Source organism: Adiantum capillus-veneris, chromosome 1 (assembly GCF_014529385.1).
Source record: "Adiantum capillus-veneris isolate H3 chromosome 1, ASM1452938v2, whole genome shotgun sequence".
Lineage (NCBI taxonomy): Eukaryota > Viridiplantae > Streptophyta > Polypodiopsida > Polypodiales > Pteridaceae > Adiantum > Adiantum capillus-veneris.
The window spans coordinates 70,796,122-70,821,932 of record NC_140931.1 but is presented as its reverse complement, the minus strand read 5'-3'; the positions used below and the strand labels follow the sequence as shown (position 1 = coordinate 70,821,932).

Here is a 25,811-nt window from a genome sequence, read left to right as displayed (position 1 = left end):
TAACCGACAATTGATAAGCTAAAACAAGGCTCTTGAGAGAAAATATAGAATTGTGTTCACAATAGATAGAATCAGAATAAACTTGTGACATTGAATAGACCGAAATAATAATTCTTGAACTAGACACCATATTAGTGATTTTGGGAATTTCCCAATTGCCACTTTCAAAACGAGTTTAAGATTTGACCACATGGCCAAATCTTAGCTAAAGTTTGAGAGCATGGCTCGAAAGAAATTCTCATTAAGATTGCGAGTAGCAGGTGTGGGGCCCATCTGAGGTTTGGAGAGTGGAGACATGGCATAGTAGGACATTGACCGTAGGGTAGAGCAAAGTTCTTTGGGGGCAAGGCCACACTCTACAAAAGAAAAACCAAATGTCACAAAGGGGCCTCTCTCTCTCTCTGTCTCTCTCTCTCTCTCTCTCTCTCTCTCTCTCTCACTCTCTCTCGTTGCTCGGGTATCCCTCGTGTGAAGTTCAATTTATCTCAATTGTTTAGGCGCTTGCGGAGTCTCTTCAGTTTCCTCACTCCCCCAAGTCAGGCTCCCATCGACCACCAACACACCGGTGCATGATGGTGCAAGTCACTTTTCAAGCCACATGGCTTCCTTAAATTCCTTTCTCCACAATAAATTAGTCTATATGTTTGAAATTTGAAGGTGAGATAACCTACAAATTTTAAACATTTTCATTCCAAATTTTCCTAATACCCATAAAATGCACAGAACGAATCTTGACAATTTTTTATTTGTAGATTTCTTTTATTTAGCATCGATGTGGATGTGCTCTCTCTTTCTCTCTATTTATTCCGAGCATAGACGCAAGTGATTTTCTCTCTCTATCTAACTTTCCTATGACCATGGCTTGCCAAAAACATTTCACCCAACCAAAGTCACACTTAAAACTACCAATTTCACAAGCTCGAAATACATTAAACCCGAGCCTTTTTGCTTGTGCAATAGTGCAATGTCTCTCTTTCTCCCTCTTACCTATCGATCACAACTAATTGACTCTTATCTCTCTAGGCCTATATCAATGCATGCGCACTCTCTCTCTCTCTCTCTCTCTCTCTCTCTCTCTCTCTCTCTCTCATGCACACACACACACACACACAAATTGTCGCTTCAACTCCCAACTACCGAGCCCTCACCTTCGTGCCTACCTCAACACTTTTTCTCCTCTTCTTGTTGGCACGTTTTTTGGCAGTTTAAGTACTCAGCTTCTTAGGCTTCCGCCCCTTCTTGCTGATGCTTCCACTCTCGCCTCTTGCCGATTGCCGACACCTGGAAGCGTGAATCTCCTACCACATAATAGGATACAGATATACATAGATAGATATTAAGGGATCAGCCTTGGCAACTCTTCAATTTTGATAGCCTCTCACAATCCCGACTTCTAGAAAGAGTTCAGATTCCAATGAGCATTGAACAAAGAGACTCACTCATATGGAGAAAGTGAGGAAAGAATATGACAAGTTTCTGTGAGCATCCTAGTGGAGATGAGCATCTCAATCAGTAGAGCTCCAAATAGCTTTCCCTCCCTCTCTCTCTCTCTCTCTCTCTCTCTCTCTCTCTCAAACTCAACCATATAGAAGGAAAACGAGAGCATGAAAAATGATCAGCTTGGAAGCAATCGCGTGATCTATGTGCAAGGCCTCAAAATTCAAGCTCGTTGTGGTCATGTCGGCCACAAACCGCAAAACATTATTGTGGTGTTGCTCACGAAAATCATAGAAATAGGAGTCAAACATAGGAGTCCGCCATGGTCCTCCCCCTTCGATCTTCGAGTGCTTGTGTATGTGTGTGTGTGTGTTTAGCAGTTCTATATATATATATATATATATATATATATATATATACACGCAAACGAACACTACCTGTTCACAGACCAACAATTCTAGGAAAATACAATGGATCTGTACAATAATTTATTTGCAGTTGAAAATAAAATTTGTACAAGGTAATGAAGAGAACAAAGTATAACATGGAAAACAATAATCCCAAAGTCTGGGGTGATGTTGCTTCAAGGTAAGAGATCCTCCACGAGTCATCTACCACATAGAACATAATGTTTTTATCAAAGAAGGTAGCCCTCACCTGCACCCATATCCACAAGAAAACAATTTGTTAGCATGTGACTGTACGCAGGTGATGTTGGGCATCCCACTTGTTATCCATGTCGCATTGAAAAGACAAACATTTCTTCTATAAGTAATTTGTTTTTTTTAACAAAACCATAATAAGAATCCTTGGTTTTCAGTCAATCTAGCTAGGAGAGTGAGAATCCGCCCATAGCTACTATATATTAAGTTAGTTCCAGATTTATTCGATGCCTAACCATAGTTTCAAGAGCTTTAAATAGCAAAACTATATAGGTTTTTAAAGTACCGACCCTCAACACATTCTTGAACTAGGTTGGGGAGATTTTACTCCATAGGCGCAAGTCCAAGTTAGCTTGAGTCAAATATTCCTATACTAGACATTAGATCTTGAAGGGCTAAAACCCTCTTGAGGAGATAAAGTACCATTTAGTTTATGTTTGCACAAACTTCGGGCTTGAATTTTATCTCACTTACCACTGACCTCAGTAGTATATTAGCAAAAGTAAAACAAATATACATCAGATCGGCATAGTAATGAACATGATTAGTAGACCAGCCGTATGAAAATGTTTGGACTTTTATCCATATTAACAATTCAATTGCTTCCAATGTCATAGTTGAGATATTCTTCCCAAAAGCCAATACCAAATACCTGTTTTTAAACTCGCTAGTCGAAAAAATTTACTCACACCTGTCGATTTCCAAAAAAAAATTAACCAACCACTGCGGATTTGTTCCTTTTATGATGAAAAATAGAAATCGGAAAGATAAACAATTGCTTTTATAGTGCAGTCCAAACATGTCATTCTCAGAAAAAATACCTGCACAGTAGGGTAGGTCATAACATCAGGCTAAAACTAGCCCAGCCAGTACAAGCCAAAAAACCTAGAGATCAACACTTTTTCCCAGAGTAATCCACATATTCTCCAGAGAGTAAACATCCCCTGTTTTAAGTTCCTAGTATGATCCAATCATAGTAAGACCTGCTGGGAAGATCTACTTCCCACGAATAAGCAATCAACCAAAAAAAAAGGGGGCAGAGACCATCATAGGCTTAGTAAAAGGACCATCACATACTATCGAGTACAAAATATACCATCAGCACTTCATCGAAGTCTACACACTTAGCTAGAGATAACGTTTTTATATTCTTCCACACATCTCATGCAGGTATGGAATCATTCCCCTACGTACTGATACAATGAGAGTAAGTAAAGGTAAGTTTAGAAATAGCCATGCTTAGGATTATATAAAGTTGGTGACCCAACCCATTAAAGGCAAGATGCATCCAGTATCCATACGTTACAAATTGTGAGAGGTGATCAACCGGCCAAATAATGTCTGCAGGAAGAAAGCATTCTAGTTTTAAACATCTCAACAAAAACATGACATTATTCGGATATGAGATGCTCAAAAAACCTCATTAACCAATTTTCCCATATTTGGTTGTACCACATTAACCAACCGATGAAACCACATTAATAGTCTCGAGATCTGGCAGCCATTAACAACAGAAAAAGTTCCTCAATTGCTTCAAGTAAACCAGCTAAAACCAACTTTAAAAACCATAGAGTTATTTAAAAGATTTTGTCCAATTAACCAGTGCTTTAAACCATTACAATTTATCTAATTTAAGCACCTTCATTTTAGCCAAACAGTCCAACTCACAATGTTTTTAAGGCTTCAAGAGAGCCGAATAGATAGTTAACCTGTAGACTTGGAGATAAGACGACCTACACAGCAGGGCAGGTCATAACATAAGGCTAATAATAGCACAGTCAGTACAAGCCAGAAAAACCAGAGACCAGTCGACACTTTTTCCAAGAGTAACCCACATATTCTCCAGAGAGTAACCATCCCATGTTTAAAGTTCCTAGTATGTTATGATTCAATCACAGTAAGACCCGTCAGGAAGGTCTACTTCCCAGGGGTAGGCAATCAGCCAAAACCAAAAAAAGGAGTAACCCACATATTCTCCAGAGAGTAACCATCCCATGTTTAAAGTTCCTAGTATGTTCTGATTCAATCACAGTAAGACCCGTCAGGAAGGTCTACTTCCCAGGGGTAGGCAATCAGCCAAAACCAAAAAAAGGACAGAGACCTTTACAGGCTTAGTAAAAGGACCATCACACATAATAGAAAGTACAAAATATACCATTAGCACTTCATCGAAGTCTACACACTTAGCTGGAGATACCATTTTTATATTCTTCCACACATCCTCATGGAGGTATGCAATCATTCTCCTACGCATTGATACAATGAGAGTAAGTAAAGGTAAGATTAGAAATAGCCATGCTTAGGATTTTATAAAGTTGGTGACCCAACCCATTAAAGGCAATATGCATCTAGTATCCATAAGCTACACACTGTGAGTGGTAATCAACCGGGCAAATAATGTCTGTAGGCCAAAAGCATTCTAGTTTTAAGCATCTTAACAAAAACATCACATTATTCGGATATGAGATGCTAAAAAAACCTCACCCAATTTTTCCACATTTGGCTGTACCACAATAACCAACTAATGAAACCACATTAATAGTCTCGAGATCTGGCAGCCTTTAGCAACAGAAAAAGTTCCTCAATTTCTTCAAGTAAACCAACTTCCCAAAACCATAGAGTTAAAAATATCTATCTAATTAACCAGTGCTTAAAACATTACAATTTATCAAGTTTAAGCACCTTCATTTTAGCAAAACAGTCTGGCTCACAATGTTTTTAAGGCTTCAAGAGAGCCGATTAGATAGTTAACATGTAGACTTGGAGATGAAGATGATTCCACCAACACTTTCTCAGTATTTTTCGGCATGTTGAAGTCACCACCGCAAACAAGATTTGAACGCACAAGCAGTAGTCACAGAACACGATGCTAAGTGAGTAAAGTACTCACCTTATGAGGGTTTTATAGATGATGATGCCTCTCCGTAGCAGAAGGGACCCAGATTCGGCCAGGTATTCTCGTCATCAAGGTTACCCTTAAAGACCCTCTTTCCAGGGATTTCACTGAGCACAAGATCCGGATGAGAAAAGCTAGTGTCGAGACATAGCACTCGCCTGCAAACCCACTCTCCGTATGCAGAAGGTAACGTGAGACAGGCAAATACAGTACAAGCATTGCAAAGGAATACTCAGACGCCACATGATATAAGTGTCATGCATTTTTAGGATAAATAATAGGTAAAGACCCATTTGTGCCCAATGCAAAAAGAGGATATAAAAAATATAGTATCAAGAAAACATATTAAAAAAAACCCCTTTAATGAGTCCCTCTTATCAATATGGCAGTAGTAAGGTTTTTTTGCATGCTTTCGCAAAGACGATACGTGGTCCATACAATTCCTTATTGCCCCCAGCATTGGATGGACATAAACAACCACTTACCCATAAGACCGATATATCAATTGAGACTATAAATAGTAAGCTATCCAATTGGGTAAATTACGAGAGTAGACATATGCCCATCACAAAGAGGTGAGATAATGTAATAGAGATGTCAATAAGTTTGGGTAATTCGTACCCATACCCATTTGGTTCAGGTATCAATGTAGGTCTATAAAAGACGGGCATTTTTAAAAAAAAAACCGAGTGCACAGTATCAGTTTTGAGTAGCTTTCAAAGAGTTTCCAACTAACAACTTACTTTGTCATAAGGTGGGTCATACACATTATATGTTATGACTTATAATCAAGATCAGGTTTTAGCCATACACATTGCACATCTTTAGTAGCCAAGTGAGTTTACTAGGAGAACCACACTACTCCGTTATGAGCGTCATTTATTTCCGCAATTAGGAACATCTGTTACTCAGACGAAGTGGTGGATATATCAGGACAGAGTGACGCGAGTGATCCTTTGGGGTCGAGAGCACTTTAAGAACAATATCTGTTCGGTGATGGTAATTGAAGTCATGGACATAGGGCCACAATATTATTATGTAGAACATTCAATGAAGCGAGGGTTTTCAAAATGGTTATATTTGCTAGCACAGTTTCTTCCACACCATAAGATTTTTTTGTATCGCAGTTATGGACAGCCCCTCAGAGGATACTTTACCGGCACACCACGCACCAGGGAGTATGGTGTAGTCTTGGCTAACCATATCTTACCTTTGACAGAGCATCCGAACACATGTTATTATTGTGACAGCTGCTTGTGTGATCATGTAATGAATGGTTTAATAGAGATGTAGAGGTGAAGAAAAAAAGGGTTTTTTAATAAAAAACAAGCCAGATTTTTTCTGTCCAATTTAAGTGGTGAAGCATGAGAAAGGACTCATGTAATTTTGTGAGTGTGTGTGTGTGAGAGAGAGAGAGAGACAGAGAGAGAGAGCTCCTTGCCCAAGCCAAGAGATATGCGGCTAGCCAACTTTGCAAGGTCCTTGCTCGAGCAGCCCGATACGGTGTGAGGACGACGACGACGATAGTTTCCAGGTAATCTCTCTCTCTCTCTCTCTCTCTCTCTCTCTCTCTCTCTCTGTGCTGCCTCTTCGGCTGTCCATTTTCCTCTGGTCCCTGCCAGTTCGCCTTCCATCCCCTCCAAGCTGCGGCCGGGCATCCTTGGCTATTCACCTTCCGTGGGTTCCTCTCCAAGCTTCGCGCCCTCGGAGGGCTTCCTGGTAGCTCAGGTTGCACGTCCATGCTCAACACCTCCCACGTATACCCACCTATAGCAAGGTGGAGTGCCTAAATATGGCCTCCCATAATGGAGTAAAAAGATGAGTTCCTAGCTAACCAACTCAACATGAAGTTGATTTCTCAGGTCCACTTTGTGTATACTACTGCATTCCTTTGAGATACAGAGATAGGGGATTGCATCTGAATAAAAGCCCATCATATGCACACGGAATGTGGGTTCTTGATGCGCCTCAGAGGGAGGTGTGGATTCTTCACCTTGCACACCTTGGTTGACATGTTGCAAAGAGGACTCAGAAGATGTGGCATTTATCATCGCATCTTGGCCTGGCTACTTCGGAGGCGGATGCTTTAATTTCTCAGGGTCTTTTGAGGAGCATGTGGTGGTATTGTGCCAAGGAGGTTATTGCATGCCAAAGCTTCCCACCTCATGTAGAAAAATGTGGTTGAAATAGTGTTGCTAATGTACTATGATACAGGACGTGGTAGATAACTCAAGGAGAGAGAGAGAGAGAGAGAGAGAGAGAGAGAGAGAGAGAGAGAGAGAGAGAGAGATCATTGGCTATTTTGGGCTGCATTATCACACGTTTGACAAAGAAAAACGTTCTTGAAATATGGGAGCACATGAGGAGTCGGAGTCATGACCCAACCAGGGATTCTCCATTGCCCATGCTTGCATCTTGAAGAACTCTGGCATTATGCACGACACTGGCATGGGTAAAAAAGTTTATGATGAGATTGTTAGACAAGGACTCGATGCAAATTGAAAGCCTCTCTTTGATGGAAATAACCTGTGCTTGCATCTTGACAATCTATGGTATTTTATGAGAAGTTGACATAGTTTTCATATATGGTGCACTTGTGAAAGCTAACATCTAGATCAAATGTGTTGCATTAATATGCAAAAAGCTGACACGTACATCAGGGGCTCCTAGATAGAAACGTTCTGCCTTGATTTTCTTTGCTCAACATGTATGTCATCAGATATATCATCTACTCATCTACTCGAGTGCATTAATTGTAGAATATGGCCAACAACGTAGGGCTAGGCTAAGGAGCACTCGGCTATTTTCAGTTGCACTTAAATGTGTTGATAGAGAAAGAAGCTCTTGAAATGTGGATCAAATGCAGAGCTAGCCAAGGCTCCTCTCCAAATACAATCACCCATGCTTGCTTTTTGAAGGCATGTTGCATTATCCAAGATGTTGACATGGATGATAGCCCAGACTTACAAGAAGAGGTTGTTGCCCAAAAGAAGCAAGTCTGGTGAACATGTTCAATGCAACTGAACAAAACACGAACTCCCATTGTGGGTTGGACCCATCTCTCCTCCCAAAGCCGCCGGCTTATGCAAGATGACGATTCTTGCTCGAAGCCCCCTTAATGAGAGAGAGAGAGAGAGAGAGAGAGAGGATGAATCCTTGCATAGCTGGTGGCTCCTATTTCTTTCCTCTCCATGTAAGCTGCTTAACGAGCAAGGGCTCTCTCTCTCTCTCTCTCTCTCTCTCTCACACACACACACACACACACACACACACACACGCGCGCACACACACAAGTATGCGCACATCAACATCAATAGTGCACACCAACAACAATAGCAATGGTCTCTCTCTCTCTTTCTCTCTCTCACACACACACAAACACAGCAGCAGCAACAAATTGCATCTCTCTCTCTCTCTCTCTCTCTCTCTCTCTCTCGTGCGCACGCTTGCTCACTAGCTATAAAGAGCTCATGATACTTGGGTTGTCCCCCAGTTGATTTCCAACTCTCAACTTTGCTCACGCTCTCCCCTATTGATTTCAAGCTGCCACCAAGAGAGAAAGAGAGGTCACACAGCAATCTTAAAAAGACGTCGAAGCATGATCTCTCCCCTTTGATTATTGATTTCCAATTTGGCTTATCTATACTAATAGATAATGGGGGAAGGGATTCCGGTCCCCTCCCCCGGACACGTGCCAACACAAGGTTGATCCGGCAAGTCTTAGGCCAATGTGCACAACGCGACACAGTGTACAGGTGACACTGAAGAGCAGTCAGGACTCACACACACACACACACAGAGAGAGAGAGAGAGAGAGAGAGAGAGAGAGAGAGAGAGAGAGAGAGAGAGAGAGAGAGAGAGAGACCCTCTCTGTCGCGCGCGCACACCTCAGCAGTGTAACAGCAACAATGTCAGTGGTGCCTTCTGCTGACCCCCCTTCTTCATCATCCTCCAAGCGGAGATGGAGCCCTTGCACATGGCGTTATGCTATCGAGGAGGTCCAACTAGAGCTCGGATCACGGCCCCACAACAACAGCAACAACAACCCTCCCTACTCTTTATCGTCTCTGCGCTCTGCTACCTGCCCCTCCTCATACCACAAGTAAGTCTCGCCCCCTCCACAAGTAAGTCTCGCCCCCTCCACACCCAGGATCATGCATACGGCAAAGAGAGTGACGACCCCTTTCGTTGTAGCACTCAGTAACCGAACATGGGGCGGCGCAGAGCTCTCTGAGCTTCGTGCTCGGCATGCGCAACCCCGCTCTCAAGAAAAGCTGAGCAAGAAGAAGCGCCGGCGCCCACCTCATCCGCAGCAGGCACATCAACCGCATCAGTAGAAGAAGCCTGCAAGGAGGCCTAGAGAGGAAGAAGAGGACGAAGATGAAGATGAGGAGTGGAACAATGAGGATGATGATGGTGATGATGCAGAGCTAGGGCACCATTTTGAGGAAAGTAGGAAGAAGAAGAAGAGAGAGATGAGCCCTAGCGAGCTCTATTACTGTGAAAGGCTGCTGAAGCTTCAAAGGTCAACATTTCTCCGGACAGCCCGCTTCCACTGCAGGATTCTTGACGTGGAAGGTAGGGTTTAGCTACTGCCTTTTTTGTCACATGCACACAATTTTTTGAAAAGACTTTTTTTGCGTCAAGCCTGGCCGGACCTCTGGGCATCTGGCCTTGCCCGCCAGTCTGGGATTGTTGATGTGAGGCTTGTGTTGTAAGTATGCTAATCTTGGTTGTACAGTGAACATTATGTGGGAGCATGCCAAGAGAAAATTGTGTCCCTGTTTCCTCGCTAGCCATCGACCCAATTGTATTATTTGATCCAGGCTGCGAGGTACTCGATGCAATGTCACATGCGTACCCAAGACGGCTGTCTCCTACATAGGATTCACATTTGATCACCTTTTATGTTGCATGCTTCTATACTAATAGATAATGGGGGAAGGGATTCCGGTCCCCTCCCCCGGACACGTGCCGACACAAGGTTGATCCGGCAAGTCTTAGGCCAATGTGCACGACGCGACACAATGTACAGGTGACACTGAAGAGCAGTCACGACTCACACACACACACACAGAGAGAGAGAGAGAGAGAGAGAGAGAGAGAGAGAGAGAGAGAGAGAGAGAGAGAGAGAGAGAGAGAGAGAGAGAGAGAGAGAGAGAGTCCCTCTCTGTCGCGCGCGCACACCTCAGCAGTGTAGCAGCAGCAACGTCAGTGGTGCCTTCTGCTGACCCCGCTTCTTCATCATCCTCCAAGCGGAGATGGAGCCCCTGCACATGGCGTTATGCTATCGAGGAGGTCCAACCAGAGCTCGGATCACGGCCCCACAATAGCAACAACAACAACCCTCCCTACTCTTCATCGTCTCTGCGCTCTGCTACCTGCCCCTCCTCATACCACAAGTAAGTCTCGCCCCCTCCACACCCAGGATCATGCATACGGCAAAGAGAGTGACGACCCCTTTCGTTGTAGCACTCACAGTAACCGAACATGGGGCGGCGTAGAGCTCTCTGAGCTTCGTGCTCGACATGCGCAACCCCGCTCTCAAGAAAAGCTGAGCAAGAAGAAGCGCCCGCGCCCACCTCATCCGCAGCAGGCACATCAACCGCATCAGCAGAAGAAGCCTGCAAGGAGGCCTAGAGAGGAAGAAGAGGACGAAGATGAAGATGAGGAGTGGAACAATGAGGATGACGATGGTGATGATGCAGAGCTAGGGCACCATTTTGAGGAAAGTAGGAAGAAGAAGAAGAGAGAGATGAGCCCTAGCGAGCTCTATTACTGTGAAAGGCTGCTGAGGCTTCAAAGGTCAACATTTCTCCGGACAGCCCGCTTCCACTGCAGGATTCTTGACGTGGAAGGTAGGGTTTAGCTACTGCCTTTTTTGTCACATGCACACAATTTTTTGAAAAGACTTTTTTTGCGTCAAGCCTGGCCGGACCTCTGGGCATCTGGCCTTGCCCGCCAGTCTGGGATTGTTGATGTGAGGCTTGTGTTGTAAGTATGTTAATCTTGGTTGTACAGTGAACATTATGTGGGAGCATGCCAAGAGAAAATTGTGTCCCTGTTTCCTTGCCAGCCATCGACCCAATTGTATTATTTGATCCAGGCTGCGAGGTACCCGATGCAATGTCACATGCGTACCCAAGACGGCTATCTCCTACATAGGATTCACATTTGATCACCTTTTATGTTGCATGGTTTGTTGCATGCATACCCAAGACACTGTCCTCTTACTGATTTGTCGTCTCTGTGAATGCATTGATTGTGAGATATGGCCATCTTGGGCATGGCCATCAAGCTCTGGGCTGTTTTTGACGGATGCAAAGCGAGGGTGTATGTTTGCAACTTGAAGGCATCAGGGTGAGATCTAGGATGTTTTCAGCAGATGGAGAGTAAGGGCATCTCTCCATATGCAATCACGTATGGTTGCAATCGTCTCTTGGAATGAACTGATTGTGGGCATTCATACCCCTTTGACCCTTCATCCAACTGCCTCAGGAAAGCTATTGAAGAGAGAGATTAGTGCACAGGAGAAGTTTCACAATTTTCAGCTTCAAGTAGGGAGTATAACTGAAAATTTGAGTGATAAATTAAGAAACCGAGACATCAGATTTTCTTGAGGCATTTAAGTGCTGATGCTGAGAGAGAGAGAGAGAGAGAGAGAGAGAGAGAGAGAGAGAGAGAGAGAGAGAGAGAGAGAGAGATCAACTATAGCTTAGTATATCCAACCACTATGCTAGCACTGTGCTCAGTCTGCTTGGGGTCTTTTTGCAGGAAGAGTTTGATACATATGACCCCAAAGGAAACCGGATTCTTCAGCTCAATTTCTTGAAGAAGCGATCAAAGGTCATTGAGATTGTTGTTGCGAAAGAAATAGTATTTGCATTGGTTCAATCAGGAGTTTGCGCTGCCTTCAGCCGCAGGGGTAAGTGACATCTTTCTGATGTTACTTAAAGATCCGTTGAGTCTTGAAATCAAGACCTAATCAATTCAGGACTTTGCATACTTGATAGGTTGTTAACTCTTAACTAGGAGAGAGAGAGAGAGAGAGAGAGAGAGAGAGAGAGAGAGAGAGAGAGAGAGAGAGAGAGAGAGAGAGAGAGAGAGAGAGAGAGAGAGAGAGAGAGAGAGTACCTGTGCAATGAGCGAGTGCCTCTATGCGTGTACCTGTCCTTTCACGATTAATGGAATTCACCCACGAGCAGAAGCGCGAGGTCTCAAGAGAAGTTACTGAGCTTCCGAAGAACATGTTGCGGCAAAAATGGATGCGATATGCACTTGCCAGGTGCTCGCCACACCATAGCCACACAAGCTTACAAGCTTCTCCTTCATCTGGTGATGAGTCCACGATGGCAAAGCTGCCAGCTTTGTTGCATTGCACTTCCTCTCTCAAAGATTCTGATGCCATGTCAGCTATGTGACATGACTAGGACGATCAATGGTCCACGTCAACCGGTAAGAAAATAGGATTGCATTATGCTTAGTTGTGACCCTAATGCAAAGGAGGCTCAAGGCCACATGGGTGGAACTTGGGAGGTGAATGTTCTTTATGGATGCAATGATTAGTAGAGCGTGTTCTAGAAGGGGCACAAGGTTGGTGGGAGTGTTGAGGGCTTGCAAGCTCAAGATTGGTGAATGCAGCAACAACAAGCGACCAAAGTGTGCGAAAAGCAGGGGTCTTAGCTGGGGCAGCGGGAGGCAACCTACTACAATCAAAAAGAATTCACGATGGTATTGTTATTCAGTGGTTGTTGAAAGAAAACGTCGTGCTTGGCACTGTCTAGGTCGACATGTATGCCACATGTGGTGCACTTCATAAAGCAGAAAAAGTACTCAAGGAGCTTTGTGTCCGAGATGTCGGCTCTTTGAATGCATTGATTGTGGGATATGCCCAACTTGGGTAGGGCCAAGGAGCTCTGGGCTATTTTTGGCAGGTGCGAAGCAAGGCTGTCTCTCCAGATGTGATCACATAAGCTTGGCACTGCCTTGGTCGACATGTATGCCAAATGTGGTGCGCTTCATAAAGCACAAAACGTGCCTGGGGATCTTTCTGTCCGGTATGTCGTCTCTTGGAATGCACTAATTGTGGGATATGCCCACCTTGCCTGGGTTGTTTTTAGCGGGTTTTCACTGAAGATGCAATCATCGCACCTTGAAGGCATGTGGCATTACACAAGATGCTGATATGTGCAAAAGAAGTCACGATGATATGGTTAGTTAGTGGTTGTTGAAAGAAATATGTCGTGCTTGGCACCCTCTAGGTTGACATGTATGCCAGATGTTGTGCACTTCATAAATCACAAAAGTACTCGAGGAGCTTCCTGTCCAAGATGTTGTCTCTTTGAATGCAATGATTGCGGAATATGCCCAACTTGGGTAGGGCCAAGAAGCTCAGGGTTGTTTCTAGCAGGTGCGAAGCGAGGATGTCTCTCTAGATGCGATCACATAAGCTTGGCACTGCCTTAGCAACATGTATGCCAAATGTTGTGCACTTCATAAAGCACAAAAAGTGCTTCAAGAGCTTCCTGTCCAGGATGTCGTCTCTTGGAATGCACTGATTGCGGGATATGCCCAACTTGGGCAAGACCAAGAAGCTCTCGGCTCTTTTTGGCCGATGCGAAGCAAGTGTTTTCACTCCAACGAGATGTATGGGCTGAGCCGCCAAGGGATGTTTGTAGCGATCAGTTAATGGAATGAAAACCATAATGTAATAGCATTCATGGCTTGCCGTGGTTATACCGCCCTTATGCATAAAGGACATGCATACTCAAAACACGTGAGCATGTGTTGTGTGTGTGTGTGTGAGAGAGAGAGAGAGAGAGAAATGAAATGAAATGATATATTAACGTCTACAAAAGGCCAAAATGACCTATGAGACCAACTGATTACAATGATGAGTCTAGTACCAAGTTTGGGAACAAACAAAGAAAACTACAAACAAAGAAACTGACAAGAGTGCTACCGACTCCTATGGGTGGCTGGTAGGCTGATCAATGGTATCATGCCATAAAGGTACAAAGTGGGGATAAGTGTCACCATGATACAATATAGCAGTAGCATGAAGCCTATCCTGATCGACACTCAGGGTGTCGTGCTAGAATCCTGTGGATCCTCTGCCGCAATCTCTGCCGGTGCTGCGTGGCTCCCCTCCTCAGTTGCGGTCGTCTCGATCTCCCTAACTCTATAGCTCGATCAATGAGAGTACCGCTGGTGTGTGTATGGGTGGGAACCGAGCTCTGTGATGGTGGTGTCCCCTCTGCCTCTGCGGTACTCAGAGGTGGTGGTGTCCCCTCTGCCTCTGCGGTACTCTGTGATGGTGGTGTCCCCTCCGCCTCTGCGGTACTCAGGCTGAAGAAATCTGAGATGCGTCTCTGAGACTGTCTCTGTCTTTGCCCACTCAATAGAGCATCTCTATGTCTCTGTATCTCAAGTAGGAATAATCCGAGACATCTTTGATCCTGATATCTCATGACTCTATCTAACGAGTCAAAACCATCTCTGAATAAACAATGAAAGCGTCCCCGTATCTCATAGTAGACTGTGCAGCGACAAATGTAGTGAAACTCTGTCTCTGGCTCTGCATGGCATAACTGACATATCCTACTGTCTGCTGGTATGCCTTTGAATCTACCTGTCTCAATCCCAAGCTGGTGTGAAGATGTGCGAATCTGGCCTATAGCACATCGTAACCCATGAGATAGATGTGTGTCCATGTAACTGGGACGTGTGACAAATCCGTCTGTCGTGAGTTGGAGAAGATGCTCTCTATAGAAAACCCTCTTCGTACCCAACTCCCGTGATGGCTCTATCCATGTCCTCTTGCTATCAAGCTGGATAAGATCCTGCCGAATGAGTCTAGTAGTCTCCATCCGTGTAAGAGCCAAAGATGGTGCATCAAGAGAATACTGGAAAGGGGGCAGCCTGTCCATGCTGAAACCATGCCTCTGAAACCATGAGCTCATCTGTGCATACCAACATGATGCATCTCCCTGTAATGCCAGCTGTCTAGATGACTCAAGAGCAAGCCTGGCATACCTGTCCCTGGTGGTGTCCCATAAGCTGTGTACAAATGATACTGATCTGGTGAGAGCCTCAACCTCCATAGGTGGGGCAGCCAGCTCCGCTCGTATGATTTCATGTGGGACTAAGGCCTTGGCTCTAATCAGCCTAGAAATCATAGATATCAAGGGTCTCTCCATATTACTCCATCCAGCACTGTCAACAGACGGTCCCCAAACTTGAACCCCGTAGTGCATAACTGAAGCGACCAAAGTGTCGAAAAGCCAGAGCTTTGTTCGAGGTTCCTGGAACTGAACCTGCGAACAAATCCTCTCTAAACCGCCTAGGGCTGCATAGGCACAAGTCAATCTAGTGTCTGTTGCCACTTTCAGTGTGAACCTCGGTCCACTAAAGACCACCCCAAGATATGTGTATGCATCAGTATACTCCATATTGTCCTGCCCATATGTGAAAGTAGGTGCTGATCTCCTAACCCACTGTGGCATGGTATTAAATACCATGACCTTGGTTTTACCAAGGTTGACAGACAATCCACTATCCTCTGCAAAACTATGCAATGCGTCCAAATGTCTCTACATACCATCTGGTGAGTCTGAAATCAACACAATATCGTCCGCATATAATAAAAGAGGGATCCATGTCCCCGCAAGCTGAGCACCTCTATCTCCACCTCTGTCAATATAATCAGAGACCTCATCAACATACATACCAAATAAAGTAGAGGACAATGGGCATCCCTGTTTCACTCCGATAGTGGAGTGAACTATGTCAGATATCCCCTCTGACGTGCGTACATGACCCATCACTGAACTGTACAATGCCATAATCCCCCATATCAGCTCTGTGGGTACCCCCAATTCTATAAGCCGGCGCATCAATCTGGCCCTCGGTACTGTGTCAAAAGCTTTGTGGAAATCCACAAAGCTGCAGTATATCGGTCTACCATGTGCTCGACCCTCCTCGATGATAGCTCTGAGTGTAAGGACGTGATCTAGTGTGGAGAAACCCCTCCTGAAACCAGCCTGCCCAGGTGCCCGTATGCCCATAATCTCGGCCCAAGTGCTTAGCCTATGCTCAAGGATGGATGCATATAACCGTGCCAATGTGTGTCCTACCATGATAGTACGGTAATTCCCCGGTACTGTGGGGTCTCCTGTCTTGAAGATAGGTACAATAGTAAGACTCAGGGAAGCCCTCACACATGACACGGTTGAATAACCGTGCAAGCATCTCTGCCAACAAATCCCCAGCATGTATAATGTGCTCTGCTACCAAACCCTCATGATCCTGTGCCCGTCTGGTCTTCATCCTGTCAATGGCCTCCTTTACCATCTCAGTGGTAAAGAAGGTGCTCGTAGCCGGACATGGCTGTGGTGGATCTGGTAGTGGTGGTTGTCCAGGTACAGTGTATAAAGATGCTGCATACTGCCCCCATATCTCTGTAGAAGTAATCACTGGTGGAGTAGACTGCTCATGGAATAGACGCCAAGCCTCTCCTGAATCTCTACTAAGGAAGAGTTGATATAAATCTTGCTCCATCTGGACCAAGAAAGCTCGCTTCTTCCGTCGCACTAGTCGTCGTGTAGCAATACGAGACTGTCTATAGGTGATCACTCCCAAAGTAAGCTCCCGCTGTATCTGAGCTCTACTCTGTCGAAACTCCTCATCATACCAGCTGTTCTGAGGTATGTGCCCAGAACGACATCTCTGACCAGGCTGAGTGTGTGGGTATGCCTCTGTCGCTGCCCCATGTAAAGTCACTGTCAGCGATCTCCTCCACTGTGTATACTGGCTCTGATGTGCATAAAAGCCTACGTATCTATTCTTGCATCTTGAAGGCATCAGGGTGAGGAAGCTCTGGGCTGTTTTCAGCAGATGGAGAGTGAGGGCATCTCTCCAGATTCAAATCACGTATGCTTGCAATCATGTCCAGGATGTCATCTCTTGGAATGCACTGATTGTGGGTGGTGCTCAAGATGCTGATATGGCCAAAATAATTCACGATGATATTGTTATTCAATGGTTGTTGAAAGAAAACGTCGTGCTTGGCACTGTCTAGGTTGACATGTATGCCACATGTGGTGCACTTCATAAAGCACAAAAAGTACTCGAGGAGCTTTGTGTCCGAGATGTCGGCTCTTCGAATGCATTGATTGTGGGATATGCCCAACTTGAGTAGGGCCAAGGAGCTCTGGGCTGTTTTCGGCGGGTGCGAAGCGAGGCTCTCTCTCCAGATGTGATCACATAACCTTGGCACTGCCTTGGTCGACATGTATGCCAAATGTCATGCACTTCATAAAGCACAAAAAGTGCTTGAGGATCTTCCTGTCTGGTATGTCGTCTCTTGGAATGCACTGATTGCGGGATATGCCCACCTTGGGTGAAGAAGCTCTGGGCTGCTTTCAGCAGATGGAGAGTGAGGGCATCTCTCCAAATGCAATCACGTACGCTTGCAAACCTGTCATCTCTTGGAATGCACTGATTGTGGGTGGTGCTCAAGATGCTGATATGGCCAAAAGAATTCACGATGATATTTTTATTCAGTGGTTGTTGAAAGAAAACGTCGTGCTTGGCACTGTCTAGGTCGACATGTATGCCATATGTGGTGCACTTCATAAAGCAGAAAAAGTACTCAAGGAGCTTTATGTCCGAGATGTCGGCTCTTCGAATGCATTGATTGTGGGATATGCCCAACTTGGGTAGGGCCAAGGAGCTCTGGCCTATTTTTGGCAGGTACGAAGCAAGGCTATCTCTCCAGATGTGATCACGTAACCTTGGCACTACCTTGGTCGACATGTATGCCAAATGTGATGCACTTCATAAAGCACAAAAAGTGCTTGAGGATCTTCCTGTCCGGTATGTCGTCTCTTGGAATGCACTGATTGCGTTATATGCCCACCTTGGGTGAGGAAGCTTTGGGCTGTTTTCAGCAGATGGAGAGTGAGGGCATCTCTCCAAAATTCAAATGCAATCACGTCGCTTGCAATCCTGTCCAGGATGTCATCTCTTGGAATGCAATGATTGTGGGTGATGCTCAAGATGCTGATGTGGCCAAAAGAATTCACGATGCTATTGTTATTCAGTGGTTGTTGAAAGAAAACTTCGTGCGTGGCACTGTCTAGGTCGACATGTATGCCACGTGTGGTGCACTTCATAAAGCAGAAAAAGTACTCAAGGAGCTTTGTGTCCGAGATGTCAGCTCTTTGAATGCATTGATTGTGGGATATGCCCAACTTGGGTAGGGCCAAGGAGCTCTGGGCTATTTTTGGCAGGTGCGAAGCAAGGCTGTCTCTGCAGATGTGATCACATAAGCTTGGCACTGCCTTGGTCGACATGTATGCCAGATGTGGTGCACTTCATAAAGCACAAAATGTGCCTGAGGATATTTCTGTCCGGTATGTCGTCTCTTGGAATGCACTGATTGCGGGATATGCCCACCTTTCCTGGGTTGTTTTCTGCGGGTTTTCACTGAAGATGCAATCATCGCACCTTGAAGGCATGTGGCATTACACAAGATGTTGACATGTGCAAAAGAAATCACGATGATATGGTTAGTTAGGGATTGTTGAAAGAAAACGTCGTGCTTGGCATTGCCTTGCTGGACATGTATGCCAGATGTGGTGCACTTCATTAAGCACAAAAAGAGCTTGAGGAACTTAATGTCCGAGATGTTGTCTCTTGGAATGCAGTATTTGTGTCATATGCCCAACTTGGGTAGAGGCAAGAAGCTATGGGCTGTTTTCGGTGGATGCGAAGCGAGGATGCAATCACATACGCTTGCATCTTGAAGGCAAGGGTCAGGGTGAGAAAGCTCTAGGCTGTTTTCAGCAGATGCAGAGTGAGAGAGAGAGATGGAGGGAGAAAGAGAGCGGCGAGCGCACGAGATACGCGAAGCTGGCAGCCTGGCAGTGTTTTGGGCACGAAACACAGAGAGAGAAGAGAGAGAGACCACACCTACCTCTTTCCCTTGCACCTCGAAACCGTCAACAACAGTCTCATTTTCAAATTTCACCAACATTGTCCCCACACGACGCACCTCTCCGGACAAGAGTTCCCACCCTGTTTTATCTTCGGCATACAACAGTGTCGAGACACAGGAACACCATGGCTGAAGTACTCAATATCGACAGAGCTATTTTCAGCTGGTGCAGAGAGGGCATCTCTCCAAATGCAGTCATATACACTTGCACCTTGAAGGCGTGTGGCATTACACAGGATGTTGATATGTGAAAAAGAATTCACGATGATAGTGTTATCCAGTGGTTGTTGAAAGACGTCGTCATGCTTGGCACTGCCTTGGTCGTTGGTCGACATGTATGCCAAATATGGTGCACTTCATAAAGCACAAAACTGCTTGAGGAGCTTCCTGTCTAGGATGTCGTCTCTTGAAATGCTCTAATTGTGGGATGCCTAACTTGGCCACGGCCAAGGAGCTCTGGGCTGTTTTCAGCAGATGCGACATTGTGCTTGGCACTCCCTTGGTCGACACGAGGGAGGGAGGGGCATAGAAACTCACCCCAAAGAGAGAAGGGGAGACAAAGAGAAAGAGAGATCGTGCCTACCAACTCACCTTAGCGAGAGAGTGTGAGAGAGAGAGATCTATGAGACCAAAAGTAGAGAGAGAGAGAGAGAGAGAGAGAGAGAGAGAGAGAGAGAGAGAGAGAGAGAGAGAGAGAGAGAGAGAGAGAATATTTTTCTTGATTTGGTTTATGAAATTTGCGAGGAGCAGAGCAAAGGACTTGAGGGTAAGAGGGGCCATGCCGCCACCGAAGGTGGCGCCATTTTACTAGTGTAGATAATGTTGATCCCATAATCAATCCCAGCCAGGATTCTGACACTGTGCAGATTGTATTTGCCTCCCTTCCGATCTGCAAGGAGATCCCCGGATGAATATCCCAGGCCGTTGATTTACGTTCCTACTTAGCTATCCCTTCGCCTGTTCGCCATCCCCTTTGCCCACTATCACTACATCCAGTCATACCGCCTTGCCCAAGGCAACCATAATTGTTGATGCCAGCGTCGTCGGTGTCGTCGTCGTTCTTGCCATCACCATCACTGCCATCCCCCCCCTCTCTTGGGATAGTTTCCTACGACGTTAAAATTCTCCTCCTCTTGTTCTTCTTCTTCTTCTTCTCTCTCTCTTTGCACAGTGAAGTGCTGATACAATATAGTTGTCTGCTGCATATCGTGCTGCTTCAAAACATCAGCACGCCTTGCCATCCATAGCGCTCTCTCTCTCTCTCTCTCTCTCTCTCTCTCTCTCTCTCTCTCTCTCTCTCTCTCTCGTGCAGGCGGCGCTGCTATCTCCACTCTCCTAATCGGTAGACCATTGCCTGTTCGCCTTCCTCGAAGTTCGAACCGGCACCCTCCAGACATCGTGGTTGCTCGCCACCTCTCTCGGAGTGTTGCCACGTGGATTGCTTGAAAAGGCTTCTCTAGTGTGGCCGGCGGTCTCTCTCTCTCTCTCTCTCTCTCTCTCTCTCTCTCTCTCTCTCCCCCCCTGCGTGCGCACTGTAACCGGTGTCAGGAGTTTTTTGGAGCAAGGGATTGCGCATATGTACATACACATGCATGGTGCATCGAATAAAGGATTGCCCAATTTCCATAGCCAGGTGGTTACGTGGGGCCCACATGTGTACAGGTAGGATAGCATGTACATAGTGCATCGATTTTCACTATTACCAGTACCAGTATGTTTTTTCTACAATAATGAGGAGTTTATAGCGCGTAAAACTTCTCGGGGAAGCTATCCGCGGGGTGACGACATGAGGTAAGCAGGTGCGCCAGATGGCATCTAGTGGCGTCAGGAGGGCGAACGAGGTCAATATTTGCACGTGGATGAATACGGACACAAAGTGGCGTTTTCTTGTGAGAGTTATGCCGAAAGGTCATCATTAGGACCACTTTTTGGGGCCACTTCACGTGGTTGCGAGACGCATTATTGAAAAGAAATGAGTGCCAGGTGTGCGTATGGATGCAACAGGGTGACAACTATGCACTGCGAGGTCAGTTTTTGGCCTGTCCGGGGTCCGTTTGAGGTCATCTAAAAGGCCAAGGGTGCCCAACTCAGAGTTACCGGGGAACACCCCCTAGCCTCCGTTCCGGCGTTCCGGGGGGCAGTTCCCTTCTTGAACGTTCCGAAACGTCCCGGAACGTCTAATGTTTCGGGTGGCCGGTGCAAACCAGAACGACCGTCCCAGAACGTTCCGGAATGCCCCTGGAACGGCCAACGGCTACAAACAAATTTGGCAAAAATTGAAAAAAATAAAGTAAATGTTTGGGCTTCTGTTTGAAGTGTGCAAGGCCTCAAGGACTCATAAAATGCACCCCCCTCCCCCTTTCTCTCCACAAGCTAATCCTCAAGGCTCAAGCTCTCTCCCTCTCACACTCTCAAGATCTCTCTCTCTCAAGACTCACTCTCTCAAGGCTCAAGGCTTCAAGCCTTCAAGCTCTCTTCCTCTCCCTCCCACTCTCTCAAATCTCTCCCTCTCCCTCTCACTCTCTCGAGTCTCTCCCTCTTCACTCTCTCTCTCTCTCTCTCTCTCTCATCATCTAGTCATAGCAAGGTTGAATGGTCTTCAAAACGAGTTTTTTGTGAGTATTAGAGTCAAAGCACTCTAATACTCCTTGTATTTAAACACAAGGAGCTAAAAAATGCACTATTTGGGTGTTTTTTATACCTCCTGTTCCGCGCCGTTCCCGTTCCGGACCCCTAGCCGTTCCCCCGTTCCGCGGGGATCCCGTCGCCGTTCCCATTCCGCGTTCCGGGTAACTATGGCCCAACTAATAAAGCTAAGTGTGGGAACTGAAAAAACTGAGAGAAGACCAGAAAAAACGTGGAGAAGAGAAGAGAAACAGCCGCAACTGTGTTTTTGCTCATTTTGGAGCCTATTTTGGCCGTAAACTGCTCATCCGAGGTCGGATTTGAGCACTTTGATATTGTAGACTGGGGTTTTGGGCCGTTCCGGACGCGATGGCGCTGTCCATTTTGCCAAATTCCTCACTCTTTTTCTGCTGTTTTTGCTGTGTAAGTTTCTCCTATGAGCGAAGCTTCCGCTCCAGTTTCTGATTGTATCTGGCATGTTTTACCCATATTGTGTGAGCTATTTGCCCCATTGGTGTTGGCCCAAGCTCATTTGTATCTAAACATGAGAAGTTCTCCTCTTTTGAGCTGAGTTTTTTGGGTGTGTGTGTGTGTGTCTCTGACTGGAGTGGGCAATTGAGTAGTCTCTCTCCTCTCGCTCCATAGGTGTGTTTCTTGTCTCGGCCAAGTGGGTTGTGTAAGCCGAGTGGTGTCCCATAGTGTGTGTGTGTATCTTCCCAAGAGTGTGTCGGGTCGTTATAGAGGCGCTGTGCGTGTTTTCATCTCGCTCACATTCTTTTGGCGCCCCCACGGAGGATCTTCTTCGAGTACCTTCTGCTTCGAGCTTTGAGCTTCGAGATTGGGGATTACATGTTACAGGTTGCAGGTTGCAGATTACAGGTTATAGGTTACAGGGACAGGTACAGGTACACGTACACGTAGCTGGAGTACAGTGATATACTAGCAGTGATGTCACTTGCAGTTGTTGTGGGTATGCATCACTTGGCGCTTATTTGAGCGCATTGTCTGCTGGATTGTACGTTACTTGTGGAAACTGCCGTTGTACGCATTTGTGGAGCCATACTTGGTTGTATTTGGTAGTCCCAGCCATTTCTGAGACTTGGTCTGAAAGATAGTCATTTCTGAGATTTGACTATACGCGATTTGCATTAGCCTTCGTGTGAGGGTCGATAGCGTGAGGTTTTTATTGAGCTGGGGGATTCTCAAATGTAGAGATCCTTTCGGTGATACAGGTAGCTGGAACACCCTTTTTGTGACCTCGCCATAGGCTATGTACTAGTGAGTCCTACTTGATGCTCGGGTTCTATTGTTGACAGTTTATGCATACATATACAATCTATATTTTGGGTTCCTACTGCTCTATTTCTGAGGAAACTTTGCCAAAATTTTTCCAAGTTATGATGGCTAGTTTTTTGGTCTTTTGAGCCATTTATGTTGTTATGCTGTTGAAATTTTGGCAAAATCAGAGGTTAAGTCAGGTGTGCCTTCTAGGGAGCTTCATGGTTGGCTTTAATGGATGATCAAAATGGCCCTCAATTCACTCCATTTCATTTAACTCAAAGAATCCAGATAAATGTTCATGTGTCCAAGAAGATTTTTTTCCAGCAGCGCATAGTTTTTATGTTCGGGCCAAGAAGATTACGAGAGATCTTGGAATGTCCTTTGTCTGTTGTAATTCCGATGATCAACTATGAAAACTCATTTGATGTGCATGTGTTTGTCCTTATCTAAAGTTGAGCTCCATTGAAGTTTCTGGGGATTGGGTAGTCAAAAGTTTTGGGTTCTTGCACGTGTGTTGAAAGGGGTTCTCAAAGCATTGAAACTTGGGTAGCCATGGCTTTCTCTTATCCGGAGTTTCATGGAAGAAGTGATGAAGATGTGGAAGAATTTTTGGAAAAGATGGAGGTTGCCTGCATTAGCAACCAAATTCATGACCTTGCGCAGATGTTACGCCTTCTCCAAATTTGTTTGAAGAGTGATGCACGAGTTTGGTCTAAAGCATTTGAAGAGGAGTTGCGTGTGGCTGATCCACCTGTAAGGTTGAGTTGGGACAATCTACGACATGGGTTGAAAGTGGAGTTTGTGAAGATAGAAGATCCTGACAAAGTGTGGCAAGAAGTACAGGCTTTGGTGCAAAAGAAAGGTGAGCCAGTAGATGCGTATATACGTAAGTTTTCATTGGCATGGGAGCGAATGTGCAAGGCCTTAGCACCACAGGTACCCCCGCTTGACATGATGAAGAAGAACAGGTTCTTAGCTGGTCTTTGGGAGAATATACGTTGGAGAGTGGAGCTAAAGAAGCCTAGGACATATGAAGATGCACTAGAGGTATCAAGGAACAAAGAGTGGAAGTTGAGGAAAATGAGCCAGTTAGGGGTGGAGTCTTTGTCCATGAGGTCTGAATTTCAGCCTATAGAGTCTTTACAAGGTCGCATGTTAGGGGTTCGTCACGAACCAGTGGTTCTTGTTACTACTCAGGTTATGCCAGCAGTGGTCACTATAGCAGTGCAAGATGATGGGCTAAGGCAAGACATGAGGCAAATGGTAGATTTGATGAAGAATCTTAGCCTAAACATGCTAGGTCAAGTGGGAAATAATCGAGGTCGAGGGAGGTTTGCAAATCAGCCAGGAGGTGAAGAAAGGCTTAGGAATGGTGTTGGACAAAGCAATGATAGGTTTTGGAGGCAGACGCCCACATGTTATAATTGTGGAGAGTTGGGTCACATCAGCCCACAATGTGATAAGCCACCAAGGATGGGAGGAGACATGTATCCATTGCCAAGACATGTGCTAACTAGGTCAAATGATTATGGCATCGAAATTAAGGGAGACGAAGGAACCAGTGGACTGACCCAGGAGGAAAAGGGAAAGACAAAAGTGCTAAGTGTAGTCACCTTGGAGAAGACATCAAAGCTAGAGGATACATTAGTGATGCCTATTGGGAAGAGGACCACAGAGGATAAGGAAGGAAGAAGTGCCCCAGGTCTTAGTAAGAAGAAAGGAAAGAGCCATGAAGGCGAGGATGTCAAGGCCAAGAGGAAAAGGAGAGCTCGTCGAAAGTTTCATGTTTCAGATTTTCCACTAGGGGATGGGCAATTAAGCTATGACTTGAAGGAGGATCTGATGAGCAGGAAGACAGATGTTACTTTTGGGCAGCTTATAGAGATGGTGCCTAAGCTAAAGCGACAGTGGAAGAGGATGGTTAACCCAATGGAGAAAGAGCCAGAGAGAGGTTCAGTAAAGGTGTTGGCAATGGATGAGCTACCAGACATTTGTCCAATAGTAGATGTGTGGCATAAAAGAAAAAATTTGGGACAAGGTTATGTGGATGGCGGAGCCCAAATATGCGTCATAAAACACTCATGCGTTGAGAAGATGGGTCTCACAGTGGCTGGGGTGTCAGGTTTTCGGATCCATCAAAAAGTAAAATGCTTGGGTGTTGTAAAGAGCTTAGAAGTGGAGGCATATGATGCAAAGGCAATGGTGATTTTCATGTGATGCCAGCAGGGTTGGGAGCATATCCTATTATACTGGGCAGACCATGGTTACGTGCAATGGGAGCTTTTCAAGATTGGCGACATGGTACGATTAGCCTCTATGGAAAGACAGGTACCAAAAAGCTTTATAATATGGACACAAGGACACGATTAGAGGAGCTTTATGAAGATGAGGATGAGTTTAGTGATGAAGACTCTTCCACGGTGACAGATGAGGACAGTGATAGCACTACCAGCAGTGATGAGGATGCTGATGTTGCATTTCTTTTGATGGACAAAGAAATACAGGAGTTTGGTTTAGTTGCATTTGCGAATGAGATTGAAGATGAAAGTGAAGAGCCTTATGAAGTGATTGAAGGGCTGATGCAAACCAAGGTTGAGTTGTCAAAGAAGCAGGAATTGATGACACAAATGATCAGTGGAGACCTCTCAGCTATGGAGAAGGATATATATTTGCATATGCCGGCTAGTTTTCCTGATTTGTTCATTACTTCATATGAAGAGATCAGAGGGTTCAAGGGTGAAGAGATGCATATAGAGCTGAAAGAAGGTGCTAAGCCAGTGCGGCAAAGGCTAAGAAGGATGGGTCAAGAGCAAATGGAAGCCTTGCGAGAAGAGGTGGACAAGTTGTTGAAGGCAGGGTTCATAGTCCCTGTGGAGACCACAGAATGGGTGAGTCCAATAGTAGTCAGTCC

General features: G+C 45.4%; 1 long non-coding RNA gene and 1 pseudogene across 5 annotated transcripts in view; both read left to right on the top strand.

Annotated features, from left to right (window-relative positions):
- The first annotated feature begins 6,388 nt into the window (after positions 1-6,388).
- LOC147464945 (uncharacterized) overlaps positions 6,389-25,811 on the top strand; it is a 92,927-nt gene continuing 73,504 nt past the window's right edge. For all 5 annotated transcript variants that reach the window (XR_015188754.1, XR_015188752.1, XR_015188751.1 and 2 more), the window contains exons 1-2: positions 6,389-6,529; positions 11,770-11,920. This is a non-coding gene — a long non-coding RNA (uncharacterized LOC147464945). The remainder of the gene's footprint in view (positions 6,530-11,769; positions 11,921-25,811) is intronic.
- LOC147464946 (uncharacterized) lies at positions 8,673-11,448 on the top strand (annotated as a pseudogene).